The sequence below is a fragment of the Astatotilapia calliptera genome, chromosome 11 (genome assembly GCF_964374335.1).
Source record: "Astatotilapia calliptera chromosome 11, fAstCal68.1, whole genome shotgun sequence".
Taxonomy (NCBI): domain Eukaryota; kingdom Metazoa; phylum Chordata; class Actinopteri; order Cichliformes; family Cichlidae; genus Astatotilapia; species Astatotilapia calliptera.
Window position 1 is genome coordinate 14,968,161 of NC_137432.1, and position 9,319 is coordinate 14,977,479.

Below are 9,319 nucleotides of genomic sequence, written 5' to 3' on the forward strand. Positions count from 1 at the left end.
ATATCAACATCCCACTGATAGTAACATTTTTTAAAATACTTTAATCTGTATCACACAGTCACTTACATTTGTAACTGTAGCTTGCAACTAGGTGCTGCAAAGCACAGCAACAACTATAGTGCGCTTATCTGTTCTGCAGTCTGTTTTGTTCTCCATTCTCCAAACTACACTTCTGTGTGACTGACCTCAGGGAAGTTACACTACAGAGAAGAAGGGTGGGAGTGCTATTGACTGTTGTCATGGAAATAAATGAATAAACGTGTTTACTGGAGGTTGGAAAGTCTCTGACATGGGCGTATGCGCAGTAATCTCTATGTATCTGTACACTTTAACTGCTGTGTACGCTATACAGTTTTGGTGAACTTGTGAACTTTTAGGCTTTGAGTTGACTTTTAGGCTTTAAGATGTTTCAAGTTTATTTGCGCACACACAGAGATCCTACAGAGGTCCAGATGTGAGGATTTTACTTGTTGGTAAGTCCCACCATAAATAATAATAACAATAAAAACTAATGAACAAATAGCGGAAAAATGAAAGAGTCAAACCAAGCAGAGAGAAAAGCAGACTTGTGTGGACTGACTGAACAACAAGGAAGAAAGAAATTAAGAACATACTGTAAGTGGAGGAGAAATCTGCTTTTAAAGTACTACTGTATCTGAGACTACACTGTTTAATTTGTAGCACGGTCGTAACGCTCACAGTTATGCATTGTTTTGGACTGGCACAGAGTTGGTTGTGGTGTTAATGGTAAATGTTAGGTGACATCAAGGATAGGAGAATTCATTTTAAATTTAAGGTGATGCTGATTGGATTTACTCTTTTAATTGCATTTTTATACTAGCTTTACACTGCTTAGAGGTTTGGCCCCAGTCACATTAGACAAGCCGACTGCTGTACAATCTTTTGTACAATATGTGGCTATTTGCATTTTTTGTGCTGTCTGGGACTGATTCCAAGTAGATGCTAACCAACTGGTCACCAAGAGACTGAGCGGAGATTAGACTTAACTTCAGGATGACCGATTTTGGTTGCAAATGACAGGTGACAGGCAACTTATCTCAGTGTCACTCTGACTGCAATTAGTCTAAAAGGTTTGCAAATATTTGCCATCTAACTTATAAAGGGCAAACAGACGGTCAACACATTGCAATCACTTGTAATCAGTGTCGATCAATGAACAACTCATCTGAACTATCATTTAGGTCTCCAAGTGCGTAATGTAAAGGATCACAAAAACCTGAGCTTCTAATAAACAGCCACAAATAAACACAACAGGACAAAGGGTGCTATTTGGTGAGGGCATCTCACCAATGCATCTTGGTGGAAAGGGGGCATCTTGTTCCATTTATTGAAATCAACAGCAGACCTTTGAAGTTTGACAGCTAATAAATATGTGAAAATGACTCCGCTCTGCAACATGTTTTACAGTATTATGGAGCACAAGTTCTAGCTCTGAATGATGCAATTAATGATAGGAGTGTGACTGGTTCTTTCTATCGGGCCATCATAGCAGCTGCAAAGCTAGCAAACAGTGTGCGTAGCATTTCATCAGAGACTCCCTAATAGCAATATGAGACAGCTGTCCCAGTGCATCGCTCTGTGCAGTCCCAGTGCTTACATGTAACACAGTAAGTACTTTAATCTTTAGTCTCCACAATTCGACTGTATTCTCAAAATAGCATTTCGACTTTATTCCCAAAATGAACACTATTTTTTTTCCTAATATGACCACATATTGTACTCTGTTGTACATTGTTTACAGAGAGAAACATAAGCATAAAACTTGGGCTTGCATTGTCTTACTTTATTAGTAAAAAGTCCAGACTGTGAGGCTTGACATGTGGATTCTCTGTGGTCTGCCAGTGGCAGTGTAACGCACTACAGGTCTGATGCAGATGACAACAGATTTGAGATTCACCACAGTTAATTTTAGCAGTATTTCAAACAGATTGAATGTGCCAACTTGACTCTTGATAGCAGACTGTCTTCGTCTTATTGCTACAGTATTATATCCCCATTTTATGAATGTTTTGAAGCACCTATGTCGCTTCAAATATGGAAAACTGTGTGGAAGTCATCTCAGACTTGGTTCCCTTCTTTGAAGTGACCACTTCAAAGGCACTTGGAATTATTTTGGTTGTGCCCCCGACTCCAATCACTGTTTTCCCTAAAGTGACTGCATCCTTATGGAGTATCTGGTTATATCTTGTTGAATTCAGTTAGCTAAATCCACAAAGCACAAATCAGCTGATCGCAGCCTGCAGATAAAGAACCCTATCTGCTCTTACACTAAAAGTATTTTGATTCTAAGTGATTCTTTTCCCACGCTGCACCATAACAACCGATCTTAGGGTTAATACTTTTCCACTGATTATAGTCATTATCCTGTTTAGGTGAGGAGGCAAAATCACCCATCTACAATGTAGGCAGCAACAAATAGAGATAGTTTTTAAAATTCCCTTTGTTTTTCTCTGCATATGTCCAATGTTCAGAGTAAGTATATTCATTAGAATTTGAATTTAATTTGAAATACAGCACGTGTTTTTCCATACACGCTGTGTATTCCATCACATGTAGTTCAGTTTCCTCTGCACAGCAACACCTGGTAGAGCTCATTTGTATTTGTAATTTTGTAATTTGAGTACATTTCAGAGTCTGTAGTTTTTCATTTTTACTTGAGTAAAGAAGTTGAATCAGTATGTCAACTTTTACTGGTATCTGTACTTAAGTGAAAAATATGTGACCTTTTTGGCAATAGTAAAACGTTGGTTCTTAAAAGAAATCATTGTAAGCACAAGAAATTGTAATTTCAGCCGAGTGACCTGAAGCATGAATTTAAGTTTTCTTGATGTTGCCAGGCTTGTTGTTTTACTTTCTAAAATGCATCCAGGCAAAATCATTCCTGGTCCCACCTGGATGATCACTATAGAATTTGTTTAAGTTTATATATTGAGAATGTGATTCTCACTGCAGAAACAACACCATGTGGCTTTCTTGTGTGCCCTTCCATTCCATTGTAGTTGATCAGATTCCTCATATATCCAGTCCCTGCTGTACTCTGCACCTCCGTATTTTGTTATTACATTAATACATCACATTTATTTATTTAATAATTTTCTTGCTTGTGTTTTTAGTTGCTTTTTAATACCTCCTCCTTGTCCTTCCCCTTTTCTTTCCTGTACTAGACGCCACATGATAAAACAAACTTGACACATCTGCCACTGTGGATCAGCCGCCTGGTCTCTCCATCTGTAACATTATCGCTGTCTGTAATGCCATAAGGGCTTTGGGAAATGGTGTGGTTTTATTTGAATTTGGAAGTGCAGGAATGTTTACATGCTGACATCTATGACATGAGAACATATGAATGAATATGTATGATTTCCTCCATTCACGTGATGAATATTTATGTTTGTCATGTTTTTCTGTCGTGGTTAACTTAAGAGACAGTCATTTAAAGAAAGTTTAAAAAAAGATCAAAGAAAGAAAAATATATGTTGCTGCATGCCAGCACAATCTCTCTCTCATCATTATTATTTATAAAGGGAATATAGTCATATACAATCCATATGCAACATCTGGCCATTGTTCTTTGGTATATTGTTTTCATTTCTAGTATTGATTGTCACCAAGCTTTCCTTCACTCGTCAGCTAATATACATTCAACAGTGCCTCTTTTTTGTTATGTAGAGTGGACTGAAATGGCAGGCTGATGTTGACATCCAAGATACCTGTCGTTTTGGTCGGTAAAAATGCTGGTGCATATTGAGATGATGGCATTGTGTTTATACAGGAGCTGTTGATAGACTGTACCCTTCACCACTTAAGCTTAAATGAATCACCTGAAATTTTATTAGGCACACATTGCTACCACCTACGTGGTTGGACTTCTGCCTTCAGAATTGTCTTGATTTGTTGTTGCATAGATTCAGGAAGGTGTGGAAACATTCCTCTGAAATATTGTTTTGTTGACAGTGCAGATTTGTCGACTGCAAATCCATGATGCGAGTCTTGGTTTCCAGAGGCATGACACAGTTCTTCCTCCACAGTCACCAGTTCATAAAACCACTTTCAAATGATTTAAAGTTTGTGACATGGCATCCTGCTTGAAGCAACCATTAGAAGATGGGTAAACAATGGATATAAAGGGATGGACATGGTCAGAAACAATGCTCTGGTAGGCTGTGGCATTTAAGTGATGCTCAAGTAGTACTAAAGGGTCCAAAGTACGTCAGGAAAATTACACCACCAGCAGTATAAATTGTTAGTACAAGTCAGGATGGACCCAGGCTATGGGCAGAAATCTGTGCCATCAGAAACTGAATTTGAATAAGTTAAATTTGAATTGCTCAGATTGAATCTGAATTGTAACTTGAATAAATGCTTTTGAAAACTGAATTTGAATTAGTCTAATTTGAAATTGAATTTATGGTTTGAAAATGATCATCACTAAATTGAATTTTATATTTTGAAAATGAATTGATTTGCTTTGAAACTGCATTTTATCCTTTAAAAATTCAGCTCTCGAATAATTTCAGTTTCATTTCTCACCATTCAGTTTCAGTTCTACAATTCAATTACAGTTCCAAAATTCAGTTTTTTGGAACTTACATCCGGTTCCGGTTCAAGCGCTGTCACGGTCCTGGGTCTTATGACCCAGTGTTTTGAGTTTTAGTTCATTTCGATGTTTATAGTTTTTGTTTAAGCCCTTCAGGTTTTCTAAGTTCATTTGTTACCATGCCTAGGTGATTTTAGTTCTTATTAATTCCCCCTCGTGTTTCCAACCCATGTTAAGTCTCCCCTGCTCTTCATGTGTTTCATGTCTGTGTCTTACGTTGTCAAGTTCTGGTTGTCATATCTGCGTTTCATTATGTTTCCTGTTTTATTTTGGAAGGAGTCGTGTGTTCTTGGTTCTTTGTATTTAGCTTCACTGCTCCTGTCATTAGGTTCATGTTAGTCAGCTGTTTCCTCATGTATCTCCACTTCCCCTGATCACCTCATGTGTGTATTTAAGTCCTCTGTTTTTGCATGTCATTTGTCAGGTCGTCTGCTCATTCATGTCTCATCTCCAGGTATCTCTGTCAGTTCACGATGCTTAAGGTTTTTTCATGTTTAGTTTTAGTTCACCCAGTTTAGGTTAGTGTTTCGTGTTCACCTATGCCCTATTGTTTGGTACCCTTGTTTCTAGGGATGGGTATCGTTTAGGTTTTATCCGATACCGGTGCCAAATCGGTACTTTTGAAACGGTGCCAGTGCTCAAACGGTGCTCAAACCGGTGCTTAAAGAATGGAGAACACAAAATTGGTCCAAAAACCTCTCATGTTCAGCTGTTTTTTGTAAAAAGATAACAATGTTAGCCTTTTCTGCAGCTGTGGGGCATATATGGTATCACTCTTGGCTGGAAGCAGTGCTTAAACAATGGAAAAAACACAAACTTTGTCCTAAACCTCTCATGTTTAACTGTTTTCCCCTTTTTCTTTGGTCATTTTAGCCTTTTTAGCCAGGGTGAAGGGAGTATCTGCCATCAAACAAGAAGACAGCCGCATGTAGCTATGATGATGTTTGCTAGTTCACCTTACATGCATTAATGTAATAACGTGGTTAGCCTACTCAATGTAAATTACACACGCACAACATTAAGCTACTCACGCAGAGAAGAACGGCTGCTGCTGCATCATCATCCTCATCATTTCTGCTACACTGGCAGGGCTAGGGGCCAGGACTCTCCTCTTCGTGTTTTTGGGGGATGTTGCTAACTCCGGGTCTCATAACAGGCAACCCACCTGCAGTAGATGCGCTCGGTGTGAGGTCTCGCAGCAAGCTATCAAATACGGCGCATTTCTGGGCTTTTAAAAAAAACAAAAACGCTATACGTCACCAGGTGTTTCATCGGATTTGAGGTGTTACCTCCTTTGACAGTATCACAGTATCAGCTTAAAGCACTTGTTGCAGGGTGCTGAGTTTTGCATATTTTGCTGTGAAGTATAGCCAGACTTTTGACCACTTTGCTTTGGGCATTTTTAATCTGTAGCTCTGCTCTAAAAGAACTACGTACCTGGCCCCGCCTACTATCCTTGGAAACGTAAAATGATTGGCTAGAAGTGTATCACAGCTCAGGAAAAAAAAGCACCGAAATAAAGCACCGAAATGTGCGCTGCTTTTCGGTCTGGTTACTACCGTTTATGTCAGAACCGGTGCCATCATGGCACCGGACACCGGTACCCATCCCTACTGTGACAAGCGCAGATTAATAGAACTACGTTTTACTAGCGGACCGAAAGTGTTACTGACGGGAATCTACAGCGTCTTGAGCTGAATTAAGACTTCAGAAGTCATTTGTCATGTCGAATGACCAGCGGATAAACTCTCAGGTTGGTAATAAATGTATTACATGTATAAGAACAAGCGTCAAGTTAACAAATGATAGCCGTAAGGTATCTTTTATGCTTATTGTAGCTGTTAGCTAAAAACGCTAATTTAGCGTAGTTTGCCCTGAATTCAGCTTTGACAAATATGATCGACTGTTTCTAGTAGAATTCCAAAGTTGTCATCTTGTACCCCCTCTGTATGCTTGCAGAGACCCCTACAGTAGGGAAACGTGCAAAACGGTGTCCAAACCTTTGTATTTTAGCTTTATTTATGTCTTACACAGCATCCCAACTCTTTAGCTAACTTAATAACTTTAGCTAAAGTGAATAGTTAGTCTAATTCATTAGTGCAGCATTACTGTATTTTATTTGTACATATTGCTGTCGATTCATCACATAGCTGTTTATCCAATCCAGTACCACACCCCTGAACCCATATTTTTCCAGTTTAATTTTTAGAATTTCGTGGTCAACAGTATCAAATGCTTTTTTTTTTTTTTTTTTTTTAGATCTAGAAAGACTCCAAGTGCATACTTCTTGTTATCCATAAATTCTGTTATTTCTTCAATTAAATCCATCAATGCCAAAACTGTTGATCTATTATTTCTAAACCCATACTGGCAATTTGCCAACAAATCATGTTTATCCACAAAGCTGTCAAATCTTTTTAGAAATAGTTTTTCCAGTATCTTAGAAAACTGGGAGAGTACCGACACTGGTCTATAATTTGTAAAACACTGCTTTTCACCTGGTTTATAAATAGGAATAATTTTTGCAACTTTCATTTTTTGTGGAAAAACCCCTTCCTGGAAAGACAAATTAAAAATATATTGTAGTGGTTTTACAATACCATCAATTACTCTCTTTACCGTTACCATATCAATATCATGACAGTCAGTACTCGTTTTGTTCTTAAGTCCACTGACAATATCATGTATCTCCTTCTCTTCCACTGCTCTTAAAAACATTGAACTTGCATTCCTTTCAATGTTTCCTCCAGTCTCCCTTTCTATCATATCAACCTTTATTTCTGCAGCCAGTTTTGGCCCTATATTTACAAAAAATTCATTGAATCCATTTACTACTTCGTTCATTTTACTAATAGTATTTGTCCCTTCCATAAAATACCCAGGGTAGTCATTAGTCCTTGGTCCATTTTTTATTATACTATTTAATACCTTCCATATCCCTTTCATGCTATCTTTATTATCTTCTAACTTTTTGATGAAGTATTCTTTTTTTTTTTTTTTACAAGTTCTCATTATGTTAGTTAATTTATTTTTATACTTTTTATATTTCTTTTCAGATTCTGTAGTTCTCTTTTTAATGAATTCTCTATATAGGGTGTTTTTTTTTAATTTTTTTCTTTTTTTTTAACAGGCATTTTGCAGTCCCTTTGTCATCTTTCATATCAAATCAAAATAGTGTGGTCATTCTCCTCTAATCTCTGGTATCAATAAGACGTTTTATCTCAGAACTGTTGCTCACTGTATATGTTCTCTTTTCTGACCATAGTCTATCAACCCCTGAGATGCTTGTGTGGGAAAATACCAGCAGATCAGCGGTTTACTGAGACCAGCCCATCTGGCACCAACAGCCATGAACTTCAGCAGGGCATCTGGACCATGTTTGCATACCTAAATGTATTGATTTGCTGCCATGTGATTGGCTGATTAGATTTTCCCCCAAACAAGCAGCTGAACAGGTGTACGTTAAAAGATTCCAGTGAGTGTAGACGATAATAGAATTTGATACATTGTAATTACCTGAGGTCACAGCACTAACTAAACAATGAATCATTCACTCGGCTGATGAATTAGTTACCATGGAGGAAACTAAACATTGGTTCGCCCAAAATAAGAATACTAGAGAGCGTTTGTTTGGGGATGTTTGGATAAAAAAACTAAACAAAAAAATGCCTTCACCCTGGAAACAACAAAAACAACATTTTGTTACAGATTTAACTACATTAAATGACTTCAGATTATGTATTTTAATGAACCGAGTCCTTGTATTTTTAATTGAAAACATGAAGGTAATTTAAGGTTCAAAAACACAACAATGAGTATAATGAACGTTATACTGTTTTAACATTCAGTTGGAATTTGCAGTACAGTTGGCATGCTATTTGTTGAAACAGGACATTAATTGAAAGATATTTTCCCCTCATTTTCGGTATAATTAGATTTTGTCATTACAATTCTTGTTGCTCTTTTCTACTGGGGGCATTGATTGAGATTATCTGTAGTATAAAGGAATGATCCATGAAATACACATGTGAAAAACACATGGAACACATTTTGTTTTTTCCTTTTGTTACATGTCTGAACTTCACATGCGTCATGAAAAAAAAAGACACATGGTTCAGGCTGTTTCGTTGATGTGACGCTTCAGTGAGTTTCAGTTACATTATACCACATTTCTTTCCTTTCAGACTGAGGGGGGTTCATACTGTCTTTCTTTGCCCCTAAATTTATACATTGGGCTTACATTATGCTCTTTACAATCCCCCTTTGCACAGTATGGATCATTGAGGTGAATGGTTTCTATCAAGATGGTGGTCCGAAATTACAGAGTCATATTTTTTCAGTAATTATTTAGTTCTGCAAGTTCAGAAATCAAATTTAAAGAAATATCTGAACAGTTCAGAGAAAAAAGTTCAGAGAAAAATTAAATACTGCAAAATAGTTATTAAAAGCAAATTTGTGAGCTTTTTGGCACTCAATCCGTAAGGAGAGTGTTTTTCTACAGCAAATAGGTCATTGCTGTGGACCCTAACCTACATTTCTGTTAAGAATTATCAAACACCACTGAATTTGGTCATGCTTATCTAACCGTCAGGATGTTGAGATGTTTTACTAACTAATGAAATCTGATTTCCTCTCAAAAGGTCTTTCTTAGGTGCACTGTTGTTCACTGACTGCTGCAGTACTCCACATGTTTCTCATGCA

At 37.4% G+C, this 9,319-nt stretch overlaps 1 long non-coding RNA gene across 1 annotated transcript; it reads left to right on the forward strand.

Annotated features, from left to right (window-relative positions):
• Nucleotides 1–4,701: 4,701 nt before the first annotated feature.
• On the forward strand, nucleotides 4,702–8,365 carry LOC145431763 (uncharacterized). Its single transcript, XR_013912059.1, has 2 exons — nucleotides 4,702–7,714; nucleotides 7,749–8,365. It is a non-coding gene; the product is annotated as an uncharacterized LOC145431763 (long non-coding RNA).
• The last annotated feature ends 954 nt before the right edge of the window (nucleotides 8,366–9,319 follow it).